Source organism: Pan troglodytes, chromosome 4, assembly GCF_028858775.2.
Source record: "Pan troglodytes isolate AG18354 chromosome 4, NHGRI_mPanTro3-v2.0_pri, whole genome shotgun sequence".
NCBI lineage: Eukaryota > Metazoa > Chordata > Mammalia > Primates > Hominidae > Pan > Pan troglodytes.
In genome coordinates this window covers 63,934,191-63,950,661 of record NC_072402.2, presented here as the reverse complement: position 1 = coordinate 63,950,661, position 16,471 = coordinate 63,934,191, and the positions used below count along the sequence as shown (strand labels likewise).

General features: G+C 35.6%; 1 protein-coding gene across 25 annotated transcripts in view; it reads left to right on the top strand.

Annotated features, from left to right (window-relative positions):
- PARP8 (poly(ADP-ribose) polymerase family member 8) overlaps window positions 1-16,471 on the top strand; it is a 184,440-nt gene that overhangs the window by 43,772 nt on the left and 124,197 nt on the right. The window contains exon 4 of one of the 25 annotated variants that reach the window (XM_063811252.1): window positions 6,660-6,696. The exons of the other annotated variants lie outside the window; for them this stretch is intronic. The gene's annotated coding sequence lies outside the window, so the exon portion shown is untranslated. The remainder of the gene's footprint in view (window positions 1-6,659; window positions 6,697-16,471) is intronic. 25 annotated transcript variants of the gene reach the window in all.

Genomic DNA, 16,471 nt, shown 5'->3' with positions numbered 1-16,471 from the left:
ACTACAGGCACTTGCCACCATGCCTGGCTGATTTTTTATTTGTTATTTTGTAGAGACAGGGGTCTCAATATGTTGTCCAGGCTGGTCTTGAACTCCTGGCCTCAAGCAATCTTCCCACCTCAGCCTCCCAAAGTGCTAAGATTACCAGTATTAGCCACCATGCCAGGCCAGGACATTTTCTTGTATTTATATCTTTGATGATATTCTCTTACCTCCTTCTACTCCTTTTTTGGGGTCTACCATTGAAATTCTTGTAGTGATACTCAGTTTCTTATATTTACTTTCATATTTTCCACCTCTTCATCTCTTTATTCTGCTTTTTCAAGATTTCTTCATTTTTATGTTCCAACCATTTTGTTGCATTTTTAAGTTTTGACATATTTTAAATTTCCAAAGGCTCTTTTTAAATTCTTTCATTTTTTTCTTTTTCTTTTGAAAATGCTTTTCAGAGCATTTTGTTCTTGTTTCATGTGCCAAGTATATTCTGGTTATCTATATTTCTTTTAAGTACATTTAAGTTTCTTCTGTTCCTTTCACTGCTTCTGTTTCCTCCAAGTGTCATTTTTTTTTTATTTCTTCTTGTCTTTCATATTCATGTTGTAGGCTTTTCTCAAATGTCTACTGATCTTTCAACTGTCTATTCACATTTAAGAGTAAGGTAGTGGGAAACATATTTTAATAATAATGTAAGCACCATGGTAGGAGATAATCAGTAAAATTCTTGAGTGCAGTAGCCACAGGCTTACAGTGTCTTCACTCTGACTCATCCAGAGATGAAATTTGCTCGTTCCACAAAAAAATGCCAGTGTTATTAAGCCCTGGTACTGTTGCAAAAATATAAAAAGGAGAAAAGAAAAAGACCAAGGAACCAAAAGAGAGATAAATAGACAAAGAGTCAGAGATGGATGGATGGACTGTTTGTACAAGTGTGTATGTGTGTGTGTGTGTGTGTGTTTGTGTTGGGGGGAAGAGACTATGAGAATATGAGGTAGAAAGAGTGTATATATATATATACACACACATATATATACACACACACACATATATATACATATATACACACATATATATGTATGTTTGAGATGTTTGTGAAATATGCTTAATGACCCTTTAATAAGGAGAAACTTTTTTTAGATTTTGGACAGAGACAATTCATATTAATAATTTTTTTCTGGGGCTAATTATTGTGCTTTCATTTTATTACATCTTTGTGCTCCTGATGTATTTTCTCAGTTATTTAAAGGTGTTGAAACAAGCACCTTCCATTAGTTCATTACTTAATGCACATTTCTGCTGCTGTTATCATAGGGAGATCCAGTTGCATGTCTGGTTTAATCTGAAATATAAATTGATTGTTTTTGTACTTTCATGGATCTTTTCTTAGAATCCATCTCCCACTGACTTTTATCTATATTTTGAGGTGAGTTTTGAGGCAGTGGTTGCTTTTGCCTTAGAACTTTATCAGCAATAGTAATAAAGAAGTAGTCACATGCTTCATGCTTCTTATTTATATCTTTTTTTATTTAGAAGGAAACCTTTTTTTAAAAAGTTTTTTTTCTAAATTAAATAAACCTTTTTTATTTAGAAGAATCAGAGATTAGAATGGGTTCAACATCTGATGGTCTGATGGTACTTAGATCTTACTGGGTCCTGCTAATTCTCATTTCTGGTCTGGTAGGAACCTTTTAGAGAGAAATAAGGATCAGCTTGTTTTTGTGTGGATGCTCTTTTGTTGTGTGAATTGTCTTGGACTTCATTCTCCCTTTTCAAAGTATCAATATTTAAATATAACAGATTTAGCAGTGTAACTCTGGTGTAGACTTTTGAAAAAGAACACAATTTTTGTTTCTGTGTCTGCAACCTACATATGTGATTGAAAATTTTTATGTCTAACAGGTTCTACTTTTGATGACTTATTACCTAGCCACAGTGTATCTGTTTCTATCTGTAGCTTTATAACTATCTGTCAATCATTTATCCATATCTATGTCTCTATCTGTACATAAACACATATACATATGTGCCTGTGCATACAATCAAATGTGTATATTTGAATGCTTTCCTAGCCTCAGCATATATTAGTGTGTTTAACTACCTTGTGGTGAATTGTTTGTTGCTACTGGTCGTCTGTAAAATGGCATCTTGATTCCTCCTCTGGTAAACACAATTATGTTATTATGAAACTTTCCTCTCTCGTTTTACCTCCTTAGAGCTTGGGAATTAGGCCAATTGTAGAGCTAAGTCTTCTGATAGTCTTGCTGTTTTAAATATTGTTGTCTATCAGCCATTCATTACTACCTTTTTCCATGCAAAGGGAACACCAGTGTTGTTCAAGAAATCATACCTTAGTGAAAATGCATGGCCCTCTCTCCAGCTCAGGAATAAAAGCCTATTAGTTTAATTCAGTCATGTGACTTGTCCCTCTGGCCTGCCTTCTCCCTCCTCCCCTAACTGATTGATTCAGGGCTGTCTAGGAACTTCTCTCTGGCCTCTGAAATGTGAGGAGTTTGCTCTGTGGCTTCTGGGGCTGACTTTCATTTTCATTTCTGGATGTGATATTGGGACTGCAGCACCTGTCATGTGGGCCACACGGGAAGTTAGCCCAGATGTAGTTTGAAACTGCTGCTATACTGTGAGAAACAGAAAGACAAAATGGGCAGAATTTGAGTCTTTGGGAATGAGTCCTTGGTTGAGCCGCTGAATTAATCATGGACCTCCTCACCCCGCCCTAACCCCCAACCCTCCTGCCCATAATCCAACATACATTTCTGCACTTATATAAGAAAATCAAGGTCCTTATTTTTAAAGTCAATTCAATATAGGTTTTTGACAGTTGCAGCCAAAAGCATTATTGCTGAGACACATCACTGCTTTACCTTTTATTTCTGTTTTCCATAGTGATTATTAACAGCTGTTAACTTCTCTTTTCTCTTTTAAGCGAGTAGAGTAAATCATAGGCCAGGCTATTTATCTAGCATTACTGTGGTAATAATAAACCTTCTGAGAAACAAAAATCTAAATGATTTTTCTGCAAAGTTGATTTATCTGCATCCTAAAGGACCTCATTACTTCTTCCACTTCTGACAGATATTTATGGTGCAATATAAGTTTATTCTTTATCAATTTTAAGAGTAGTAAGTTTTATTAATCGTCACTTTATTCAGAGTGATTTGAAATAGATCACAAAGTGAAATGGCAGAAACTAAATTATGTTATGTCCAAAATAATAAGAACAGCATATGCTGACCTTTGACTGTTGGTTACCATTTTGTAGGCTCCTCCCAGGATTATATATTTAGAAATAGATATTTGGCATTTTATACTTTAAAAAACCCAACTTCTGGGAAATCTTCTGTTTCCCTACAATAAATATGTACTGTTTTGTGGAGCACCTATAATACAACAAAATGAATTGGTCATGTTTTTCATGCTTCAATTATTGTACCGTTGATGGCAGAAACTAACAGGAGCTTTTTAGAATCTATTCAACTTCATATTGTTTTTATGTTAATATCAGACAACATTTTATTATAAGAAATGTACAAAATAGTAAAAGTTGCAAAGATTCTTGGCAAAACAGTTGACCAGATTTTTAAATTATTGTAGTTCATGATTTCCTCATTTACTCATTCAGTAAGCACTGAGGACCAGGCTCTGCAGGCCACCCTGAATATGGAAGAGTCCCTGTCCTGAAGGCATTCACAGAGCAGGGATGAGATAAAGCAGCAAACATTATAGTATAATGTCATAAGTGACAAGATAAGTGCAGGGAGCCACGGGAGCATGCAGGGTGAGAAAGAAACAAATATGGATCTGGTGGTCAGAAGGAGAAGAAAGATATTTTGGTATAAGGACTGTTTAAAACAGGAAAGAAGGAGGAACAAGGTTTTTTTTTTTTTAAGTTTTGTTGCTAACATTAGGCTTGATTTTATTGTGTTTAGGAGATTTTTTTTATTATTTATGTTAGTGGCATGAGGTAAAGTATTATAATAAACTCAATGCAGAGATGTAATAATAACAGCTAAAATTTATTCAGTGTTTCTGTGGCAATTAAAAGAGTGAGTATAAGTGCCAGATGGCTTGACTTTCAAAACCACTCATGTCAGATATTTGCTGTGTTATTAGGTTTAGGTATATTAATTGTGCTTTATTTTCCCCATTTATAAAATGGCTGTGAGAGTCATCTATATGTTATAGATCTGTGGTGATGTTTCAATAAGTTAATTATCCAAAGGACTTACAAGAGTGCTTATTCATATTGAGTGCTCAATAAACATTAGATATTATTATTATTATTATTATTTTGAGACAGGGTCTCACTCTATTGCCCAGGCTGGAGTGCAGTGGTGTGATCTTGGTTCACCACAACCTTGGCCTCCTGGGCTCAAGCAGTTCTCCCACCTCAGCCCTCCAAGTAGTTAGGACTACAGGCATGTGCCACTATGCCTGGCTAATTTTGGTATTTTTTGTAGAGATGGGGTTTTGCCTTGTTGCCCAGGCTGACCTTGAACTTCTGGGCTCATGTGATTTGCTCCCCTGTGCCTCCCATAGTGCTGGGATTACAGGCGTGAACCATCACACCCAGCTATTATTATTATTTGGATAATCTCATTTAATTTTTTCATTAATCTGATAATATAATGTGGTAGACAGAATAATGGCCACCAAGATATCCACATCCTAATCCTGGAACTTGTGAACATATTACCTTATATGGCCAAAAGGAATTTACCAATGTGATTAAATTAAGATTTTGAGATGGGGGGATTACCTTGATAATTATGTTGAGCCCAGTGTCATCACATGGATCCTTAGAAGAGGCAGGCAAGTCAGAGAAGGAGATGGGATGAAGGAAGCAGAGGGATAGAGTCAGAGATCTGAAGATGCTCTGCTGCAGCCTAGCAAGATGGAAGGAACCATAAGGCAAGGAATGTGGGCAGATTCTAGAACCTGGAAATGAAAGGAAATGGATTTTCTCCTGGAGCTCCTGGCAGGAATGTGGCCCCCGTGACATCTTGATTCTGGTCTGGTTGAACCCATTTAATTGGAATTCTGACCTGTAGATCTGTAAGATGATACATTTGTGGCATTTTAAGCCACTGGTGATTTTTCTTTTCTTTCTTTCTTTTTTTTTTCCCAGAATTCATCAAGCACAAAGTTTATTTTGAGGGTATCTGAGTCTGGTTTTCAGAACAATGCCTAACCCATGTTGGAAAGAGCCCCACATTTTCTTCTCTGTCAAGACTTTTTGGAACTCAATACCTTACACACAACAGCTCACCAACACCGATTGCTGCTTGGCTTAACATAGACAAATAAATTCAAGCTAGGAAGAAGGGATAGGAAATAAGACATTGAAATTCTATCACTATCTTTCCATAATCCTCTTAGAACAGAATTACAGTTTTTCTTTTCTATTTTTTAAACCATTTATTTATTTAATTTTCTGTTTTATTTTACTTTAAGTTCTGGGATACATGTGCTGAACATGCAGGTTTGTTACATAGGTATACATGTGCCATGGTGGTTTGCTGCGCCTATCAACCCGTCATCTAGGTTTTAAGCCCCGCATGCATTAAGTAGCCACTGATTTTGCACAGTATCAATAGAAAACAAATACAAATAGGCATTATTTCCATGTCACAAAGGAAGGAATGTGTTCTGGGGGATTAAGTTATTGCCAAGATTATTGGAAGCTGTGGGGTGCCCACAGGGCTGTGGACTGATAGGCTTTATGATGGAAGCAGTCACACAGAGAAGGAACCAGGGCCTTCCAACTCTATGTGCAGCCTTCCAAGCAGCCCCTGATTTTAGCCTCCCTCCTGCAGCTGACTGTGTGTACAAGACTGGGGCTTTTCCAGGGTCTTTAAGGCAGCCACTGCTTCTGTTATCCTTAGCTGTCATTCCTGTAAGAAGCCCACCACTAGCTTTTCCACACTGTTAGATCACTTCACGTTTTTCTAGCCCCTTGTCTTTTTCTAAAAGTGGTAGAAATCTGTCTTCCACGGATTCCTCTTTCATTCTTGCTTTGTGAATTTATGCTTTTTTTTCCTTTCATCTTCTGTAATTTTAGCAAGAGTTCATCAGGAAACACTCATCAGTGGCCAGCTAACTATTCCCAACTCAAGCAGCATATCAATTTTTGACCCATGGCAGTGCCTCCTCTCACTTCAGCACTCTCAAAAGACTGCTGCAAACAGTAACATAAATTCACCCAACATGACCGCAGTGCAAAAGCGTCTCACATGGTCTTTATGAAAGCACCCACAGTTATCGCTCTTTAGTAACCTTTCCATGCAGTAGAACAGTAGGCAGGAGGCAAAATGCTCCTCCACACTCTGTCAAAATATGTGTGATGGATATGTTTCATATTTTGGATAAGTTCCTATGAATTCACCTATATTTTTATAACTGTTCTAGGAATTTATTTATACTTTCATGAGCTCCTTCCTCATTTGAGAAGAGAAGGGAAATTGTAGTGTATACTTTTTGTAGGGGGTTGTGGTGTGTGTCAGAGTGTCATGGTATTCATGAGGATCTACTATAAAAGCTTGTGATTACTGCAAATAAAGATGACCAAAATTGGTCACTTAATAAATAACAGATAACATGATTAATCAAAATTTTAAAATTTGTGTTTTTAAACAATTATTTTTCAGACCTCTACACCACAGACAGTAGTAACGAGGGGAACAGGTAAATATTGAGAGAATATAAAAAACTTCAGTGTTTAAATTATAATATATAGTATGTTTACTTTTTAACTTATGTTAGCAAATTTCTATGCTTGTATGAAATTGGCAGTTGAAACTATTAGATTTTTTACAAACAGTTATGTCCAGAGCTTCTGTCTCCTTCTTTTCAGTCTCAAGAATAATATAACCTTTTTTAAAAAAATACTACCTTCTTCATACATAATGGGTAAAAAGATAAGCACTATATTGGATCCTTATTTGAAGTGTTCAGTTCCCAGCTTTCTCAGTGTAATTCCATTCCTCTTTAACTCCCACTTGGACAAAAGTACATATGAATGAATAAAATTGATGTTGTAGCAAGAATCCAAAATTTACTATGCTTTATCGAAATGAGTAATTCTTTCCAAAAACTTGCTGTGATTCAAATGATCATGTCATATCCCCATGTTTCCACATAGCGGCTGAGAATAGTTAACTTGGAACCTTCTATGGAGAAGGGAAGAGGCTGGTTATTCCTTACATTAGAATACAAAGGAAGTTAAATTACAAAGGAAGATGACTATGATGTGGCATAGAGTTTTACAAGTGAGATAATAATTATACGATATAGGGTAGTTCTGATTATCAGAGAACAAAGTTCCAACAAATTGAGTTTAATGATCTAATTGGCTTTTATTAGTGATTCATGGATTGGGCGGCTTCTCCTCTGTGAAATAGGAAGGTGCTCTGCTGAGCTGAGCAGAGGGAGCTGGCTTTATAGGCAGAAAAGGACTGAATTAAGAACAAAAAGTAGATTAATTGTTTCAAAGTTACTTTCCCTACAGGGTAAAAACAGAGGGGATTTCTTTATCATGCTGGCTCAGGTAGACTAGGCCCTTTTCTGTTGGAATCTCCTATTTTATTTTGAAAATTGGCCCATTTTAAAATTCAGCTTATGTGACACCTAGCATGAATGACTCCTTTTTAGTTTTGTCTGGTCTTTGGGCTTAGTGCAGGAGCTTAGTCCAAAACAGTGGCCTGTGGTAGGAAATTTCTTTAACATGGTTTAATACCTGTGTCAATACAGTGAATATTATCTTTAATCTGCTCATCAAAGGGTTTGATGATTAAATGAGCTAATGCCTACATAACATTAAGAGTCTCAGATTAAAAGAGTGCTAAAATATTTAGTTTTTTCCTGCTAGTGAATGTAAGCTGTGTTTGAATAAACATACTGTAAGTTTAGTATGTGTTTTATATGTATTCCATCCATAAATTCATTTAACAAATACTAATTGCACACTGATCATGTATCAGCCACTGTTCAGTGTGTTTGCAATACTGTGTTTACAGCAATGAACAGGGCAAGGTAGGCAGGGGAAAGAATCTGTAGAGCATATTAAATAATTTGTATTTTATTCTAACTATGAAGGAAGCCATTGGAAGATTTACTGTAGGAAAGTTACATAATTTGTAAATATATACTGAATTATATAATTTGTAAATAGAAGGCTGTATTCTCTGCATGCAATGAATTATTTGGAAAAACGAAGTTAACAGTCTTTGGGGAGGCTATTAGAGGAGTCCAGGGGAAAAATGATGGTGGCTTGAGTTGGGGTTAAAAAAAGGGGAAATGCAAAGCTGCAGCCCCAGAAAGTAGTGTCTATGAGACTTACGATGGAATGGACAGATATAGGGGGCAAAGGAAAGAAAGGAATCAATCATGAGGATAATGTTTTTGGCCTGAGCAAGTATGTAGATGCTAAAGATAGAGAAGCATGGGAAGAACAGATTTCAGGAGTGGGGAATCAGCAGGTCAAATCAGAAGTTAGATTTCTAGTCTGGAGTTCAAGTGTGAGGTTAGTGTATAGGGAAGGTAGATTTGGGTTTCATTGCAATAGAGACGACATTTAAAGCCCAAGAGTAGATGATACAATATCTGTGCAAGCAGAGAAAAAGGTTCCAGGACTGAACCCTGGAATATTCCCATAATTTAGAGGCTAAGCAAGAAGATGGGTTCTGTGGTTGAAACTAAGGAAGGACCATAGGCATAGAAACTGAGAGATCATGGTGTCATAGAAGCCAACAAAAGTGTTTTGATAAAACAATGAATCTTTGCACATGAGGTAAGTTGACCTCATGACTTCCTTCTCTTCATGAAGCAATTTTGCATAATCATTAACTACTCATTGCTACTGAGAGTTCAGCTGTGACAGGGAGAGAGAAGTGACTGATGGATTTAGGATCATGGAGGTTGTTGATTATACTAACAAGCAGAAGCCCGGTTTGATTGGTTTAAAAGGAAAATGGAAACTAAAAAAATGGAAGTAGTGAGTATGGGGACTCTTTCAAGAAACGTTCATAGGAAGTAGAACAGAGAAATAGGTTGGTAGCTTGGAAAAATTATACTAGGTTATATCAGAAAATAGATTATACTGGAGTGCTGATTATACTACAGTATGTTTGGAAGCTAATGGAAATGATCTAAGAAATAAGGGGAATTATTAAAAATTTCACAAGTGAAGTTGAAGAGGTGAGAATATAATCATCAAGGAATTACACAGTTGTGACCAGTTGAAAATTCATATTCTGGGAGTTTGACATTAGGTAAGAGCTTTGATAAAACAATTTTAGCATAAAATTATTAAACAATACAGGTAAATTAACCTTATAACTTCTTTCTAAGAAGCAATCTTGCATAATGACTTCTTGATAAAAATTGTAAATGTCTTATTGACTAAATAGAAACTGCTTTTAAAACCATGGAGAAAGCATATGTACACATATGTGTGTGTATGTGTGTGTGTATACGTGTGTGTATGTATATATATACAATTATATATGTAATTTTTCTCCCTGAAGATGTGCCAACAGTAATTTGGTTCAGTTTTTTTTCAGCTCCGACATATGAGTGAGAATATGTAGTCTTTGCCTTTCTGTGACTGGCTTATTTTACATAGCATAATGTCCTCCAGTTCCATCCATGTTATTGCAAATGACGTGATTTCCTTCTATTTTATGGCTGAATAGTTTCCCATTGTGTATCTGTACCACATTTTCTTTATGCATTTGTCTATTGATGGACACTTAGGTTACTTCCATATCTTGGCTATTGCTAATAGTGCATCAGTAAGCATGGGAGTGCAGATAGCTTTTTGACATACTGGTGTTCTTTCTTTTGAGTATATACACAGCAGTGGAATTGCTGGATCATATGGTATTTGTATTTTTAGTTTTCTGAGGAACCTCTGTACTCTTCCATAGTGGCTGTACTAATTCCCACCAACAATGTACCACGGGTCCCCTTTCTCTGCGTGCTCACCAGCATTAATTATTGCCTGTCTTTTCAATAGAAGCCATTTTAAGTGGGGTGAGATGGTAACTCATTGTAGTTTTGGGTTGCATTTCTCTGATTATTAAGGATGTTGAGCATTTTTTCACATACCTTTTGGCCATTTGTATGTTGTCTTTTCAGAAATGTCTATTCAGACCTTTTACCCATTTTTAAATTGGATTATTTGACTTTCTTTATTGAGTTGTTTAAGCTCCTTATATATTCTGGATATTAATCCCTTGTCAGATGGGTAGTTTGCAAATATTTTCTTGCAAATATTTTCTCCCATTCTGTTGGTTGTCTCTTCACTTTGTTGATTGTTTGCTTTGTTGTACAGACACTTTTTAGCTTGATATAATCCCATTTATTCACTTTTGCTTTGGTTACCTATGCTTTTGATGTCTTACTTAAGAAATCTTTGCCCAGAACAATGTTCTGGAGTGTTTCTCAGTGTTTTCTTCTAGTAGTTTCATAGTTTCAGGTCTTAGATTTAAGTCTTTAATTCATTTCGATTAGATTTTTGTGTATGGCAAGAGATAGGGATCTAGTTTTATTTTTCTGCATATAGATATCCAGTTTTCTCAGCAACATTTATTGAAGAGACTGTCGTTACCTTAATGTGTGTCCTTGGCACCTTTGTCAAAAATAAGTTGACTGTTAATGCATGGATTTATTTCTGGGTTCCCTATTCCATCCAAATATTGGCGGTGTTTTTGGCTCCTGTGTTGTAGATTTTAAGAGGAATCATATTAAAATGTGTGGCTTCCTTTTTCTTTTAGAAGTTTGGTAGTTTAAAAGAATAAAGAGAGAAGTTATAAAAAGAAATATTTTCACAGCTTCTCCGGAGAAAGAATACCCCTTGGTAACAAAACACACAGTACATCTTCAGAAATGATTTTCATTATGAAAAGTCAAAGCCTATCCTAGATCAGTTTTATGCTGTTAATTGAACTTCTAAAAGACTTAAGAGAACCTGTAGTGTCTTGTCAGGTATAATTGTTATAAAGCATAAAATCCTTAGGCAAAATTAAAAAATCTGACATGCTTCTATCCTTGTTATGAGTCCCAACAACCACAATATATTAATTTTCATTGGTGGAGAACCTTTCAAAAGCAATATGTTTAGGAAATCTTCCTTTATTGCTTCTTATATAATGAAAGCATCCTTATATTGTTGTTTGCATTGCTTACATGAAAAGAGACATTTGATTTATCACTGTCAAGATCTAACTCGCGGCAGCAGTTTGCATTCAGTGGGGATTTGGGAAGTAGTACGTTTTGGGCCCCTCTTAACTCCTTTTGTGTGTTCTCAGTTCTTAAAGCTGCACATCACAGTTTGTTGGCAATTATAATAATAAAAAGCTGGTGATAACATCACCCTGAATAAGAAGTGTTTTCCTTCTGCTTTAGGTCTTTCAGGCCTGGTCTGATCACTCTATTCAGCAACCCTCAGCCCTCTTTCAGCTCACCTCTTCCTTATGGTCCTGGGTGGTATCCCTGTTTCTGACAAAAGGGAAGAATGGAAGAAGAAGGTGGCAGAGACATCTGCCAGCTGCCTCTGAAAGGAAGATCCCAGAAGCTGTGGCAGAATACTTTTGTTTGTACCATACTGGACAGAACTTAATTATATCATAATTCTTTAGAGCAGAGGAGCCTGGGATATATAGTCCTGATTCAGTGCACCATATTCTAAGCTAAACATCAGGTTTCTATAGAAAAAGATGTAAATAAATATTGGGGTCAACTAGTAGTAACTGCCATACCATCCAACTCCTGACGCCACAAAAGCCTGCTTTTCCATGAAATACACCATGCTTTTGAGCTGATCTTTGCTCCTCCTCTTCCCCTCACCATAACTATTTGACATGGAATCTTTGAAAATGGGAAAGTGGCATCTCTTCTTTCAGACCAACCTGTGCTAGGTTGCAAGTCTTATTGAGCAGAACACAACTTAGATAGCCACTTCCTGGGAAACCTTCAGCTTGGAGCCCTTGTGCTCCAAGTCTCCAGGGCCATACATGACAGGCCTGTTTCTTTGTTCTGATACATCTCCTGTGTCCTCTGCTACATGTCAGGAGAAGGTCATCTAATGATCCAATTAAAATAATTGTTTTTTTTTGTTTGTTTGTTTTTTTTACCTTCCTTAGGGGGTGTGTATGAAATATTTCTGAGATGGGATAAAGTATTTTCAGTCATCTTATAGCCTTCAGTGTGAAACTTTCCAATGGCAGCATTCCTGATCTTAAGAAAAGTCTGTCTCACCTGCGTATAGTTTTCATTAGGAGGCTGCAGCTGGGAGTGCTTCCTCTGAGAAAACATGTCATTTAAACACCAACGGGTGCAGGAGACTACAATTTCATCCCCCATCACCCCAGGTAGAGTTTGTAATGCTACCATATTTGAGATGATTTATTGGCATGTAAAAATTGGCCAGCTATTTCAGAAGCATTAAGTTATTGTGCCTTCTGTTGTAGTCCATGTATTCTGTAATTTATCTCAGAGTTCAGAACTGACAGAGTTGAGAGAGAATATTCAATTCAGTGAACCTTCCCCTCCCATTTTTTTCTTAATTCCAAAAGTCAAGGACCTGTGACTTACTAAATAACCGATTGTATTGTTCTGTGCCTTTCATTTCTGTGGCCGATTAATTCAAGTGGGTGGAGTATAGCTGCAACAGCCTCCACTATCAGAATGAGATTGATGATGTTCTGTGGCTGAACCTGTCTGCCTTTTGGTAACTCTTTATATTTTATTTTTAAACATACTAGTGTCTTATTTAGCTAGAAAAGGTGAGTGAATTAATAAAAGAGCTTTCTCATTAGTAGGAAAAAGTTCTTATTGGTTGGTAAGAACTCATGCCTTTGTACGCAAAACGTAATGATTAAAAAACTGCTAAAGCAATTCTGATTTTTTTCTGTCTTCTTTTTACAGGTAATTCTTGTAAGATACTCTGTTCTTCTTTTTATATTTTATGTTCTCCTGTATCTATATCATGCCCTAAAAATGTCGTAGCTTTGTAATAATATTAAGAAACATGACTAAGTAGCTGAACCAAATTTTATTTTGTGTGCCCAAGCTGTTCCCTTTTTTGTGTGTCCAATTAAAATATGTTACAGTTTTCTTAGTGAATGTTTTATTATAATATTTGAAGGATGAGGGACAGCTGGACTGAGTAGTTGTTTTTGAGAAAGTTTTAAGGCTTATGGAGATCTGCTTTAAAATTATATATAGTTGTTTTTCTTTGCCATTCATTTCTCATTTGTGTCACTGCCGCTGAAAACCAAAGTTCGAAAGTTAAGGAAAGAGTTTTCCAAGTAAATATTAAGGCATTTTATAATAAGCCAAATGTATGACTAAGGTTAAAAGATATGGTATATACTTCTATGTGTTTACTAATCCCTCTCCCCTTGGGCACAGCTATGTTCCATTTCCCAGCTTCCCTAGTAGTTTGCAGAGGAGGATGAAGCCTTAGCCGATAGTGGGACACAGCAGTCAGCCAGCCTGGGTCCCTCAGTGAATGTATGGAGCTGAGTCCCCCACTCTTCCTCATATAATATGATGTGTACAAGAAGTCAGCCTGTATTGTGTTAAGTTTTTGAAATCTAGGTTTATTATAGTATTACCTAATGTCATATCAGAATTGTTCCAAAAAACTATTTGCTTCTCAGACCGTTGGGCCCATGGAATCCAACTGTGTGCCCTGGAGGAAATAGAAATGGGATTTGGTGAAGATAGAGTGTTGTCTCTGACAGATATTTTGTTAAAATGTTCATGTGTGGATGTTATATGTGCTTAAAGATTCTATGCATCTGGTATGACCCCAGCTCTCTCCTAACCCTGTAATGTGGTGCGAGTTGTATACTCACTAGGAGTGTTTGGGATAGTCCAGCATCAAGAAGATATTTCAGTTCACTCTACATTATGAATATTTCTGCAGCAGATAATTAACTTCTCTAATTGTGTTGCTTTATAGCCTGCTTACTGGAATGATCTGTAATGCAGCTTGGCAGCAGTGAACAGTTATCAGATGCCATTTGAAATGATTTGCTGATTAAAGATGAGAGTTATTAAATCTTGCCCAGCCTTTTCACTTGGTGAATGTTAAAATATATTCTCGCCTCTTACATATGATAATAGCTTTTCCTTTACATGCAAATAGTAGTAGTAAGCTAAACATTTCTTTCTCTTGAGAATCAACTTTTAGATGACTTGAATGATAAATTTTTGATAAATTAAAAAATATTTATAATTGTGTACATCGAAAGTCTCATGTTTTACAAAACTCACTCCAGAATTCTAGAGTGAAGTCCTGTCTTTCTTAGGAAGCAATGGAAAGGTATTAAATATCTCTCAAGTGTTTAATTCATTGTATTCTCTACTAGGTATAGATTGTTGTCTCTCAGTTTCTAAATTAAACAGTTGCCTTCTCAAGACTTTGGTGATGATGATTATGATGATGGCAATTACAATATTAATATGACTGAGTGTTTGGATATCAAAGATGAGAAGAGGCCTTTCTTTTCTAAAAGAAGTGATTTTTTTTGTGTGTGGTTGATTTGTATTTAATTTCATTTAGGTAGGTTTGGTTCTGGATGGATACTAGATTTTTGTGCTAATTGTGTCACCTTCTTATTGTGTGACATTAGATAAACCTCTTAACCTCTTTTTACAATTAGAGGAAAAACTAAGTTCTTAAAGGTATGTAGAAAGAACATCAAAAGACAAAACTAAGTGACTGAAAAGGAAACATAAGAAAAAAGTATATATTAGTAAGGAATATTTTCAGATTTTGCCAAACAGGCTTTTTACTATTCTTTATTAGATTTTAAAAATATTCTTTTAGGAGGAAGGTGAGAATTATTAAAAAGTTTTTTACTTGGTCAAAGTTTTAAATTCGTGAGGCATTGAAATTATTTTCTAAAATTTGTTGATGAGAAATTTAGTTTTCCTTTTAAATATTAAGTAGAGAATTTGAAATCCTCCAGGAGAAATTATTCTCTTTAGGCAAACATTCATTTTTAAATTAAAAAAATCATTTTCACAAAGAGAGGGTCTTGCTGCATTCCCCAGGCTTGCCTCAAACTCCTGGGCTTAAGTGGTCCACCCTACTCGGCCTCCTGAGTAGTTGGGACTATAGGCATCCCCTCCTTCAAACATCTAACTGTAAAATGATGTGCCTATAAATATTCTTCAGGACCAGCTGTAGAAATTCTTGAAAATACGATTGTCTGTTTATATTATATGCCTTTCTTTTCTGCTTTTGGAATGAACAAATAAATATAGCTCAGTGAAATTATATTATATATGTGAAAATTGATTCTTTACTTTTACCTACCTCATTAAGCATGCAAATTGCTAAGTTTTCAGTAGATGCATTTAAAATAAATTATAGCTAATCAAATGTGTTGCTTTATTTCCTTTTAAATGACACAGTGTATGTGCCAGCACAGCAAAAGAAAAAAAAATCAGTTTGGTTATTCTTTACTGAAAGCAGAAGTTGATTGGTTCAGGGAAAAAAATTGTAGCTACATGAATTGATATGTAGATGAGTTTCCACAATTTGTCAGAAATGGCTGCTTATGATGTATGGTGAAATGTAAGATAATACTTTCCTCTTCTGCCATCTGTCTACAATTTATTCTTTTATTAAGGAATGTATTGTAATTATGTTATTTGTTTTTAATTTTTTTTGGTAAAAGCAATACATATTACAATTTTGACTATATTATGATGCTCTCTTTTTATTGGTTTTTGTTTCAGTAGCTTTGGGGGTACAAGTGGTTTTTTTTTGCATGGATGAATTACACGGTGGTGAATTCTGAGATTTTAGTGCACCTGTCACCTAGGTAGTGTACATTGTACCTACTGTGTAGTTTTTTATCCCTAGACCCCCTTCCTCCCTCCCACTCTGAGTCTCAAAAGTCCATTATATCACTCTGTTTGCCTTTGCGTACTCGTAGCTTAGCTCCCACTTTTAAGTGAAAACGTATGGTTTTTGGTTTTCCACTCCTGAGTTACTTCACTTAGAATATGGCCTCCAGTGCCATCTATGTTGCTGTAGAACACATTATTTTGTCCCTTTTTAGTGGCTGAGTAGTATTCCATTGTGTGTGTATGTGTATGTATGTGTATATACATATATACACATATGTGTATGTATACTATATATGTATAGATATATGTATGTATGTATATGTATATATATATATAACACATTCTGTATCCACTCATTAGTTGATGGGCACTTAGATTGGTTGCACAATATATTATGATACTCTTTAATATATTTTATTTAACATTTGTATTGTTTTAAAGTACTTAAATGCCTTTTAATTTTTGTCGATGTAATAGTTTAATACCAGTAAAATAAATTTCATTATTTTTCATGAACCATCTTACATGTTTGTGTTGCATCAAATGATGGCTAATGTCTAAAGTAAGAAAAGGCAATTAATGAATTATT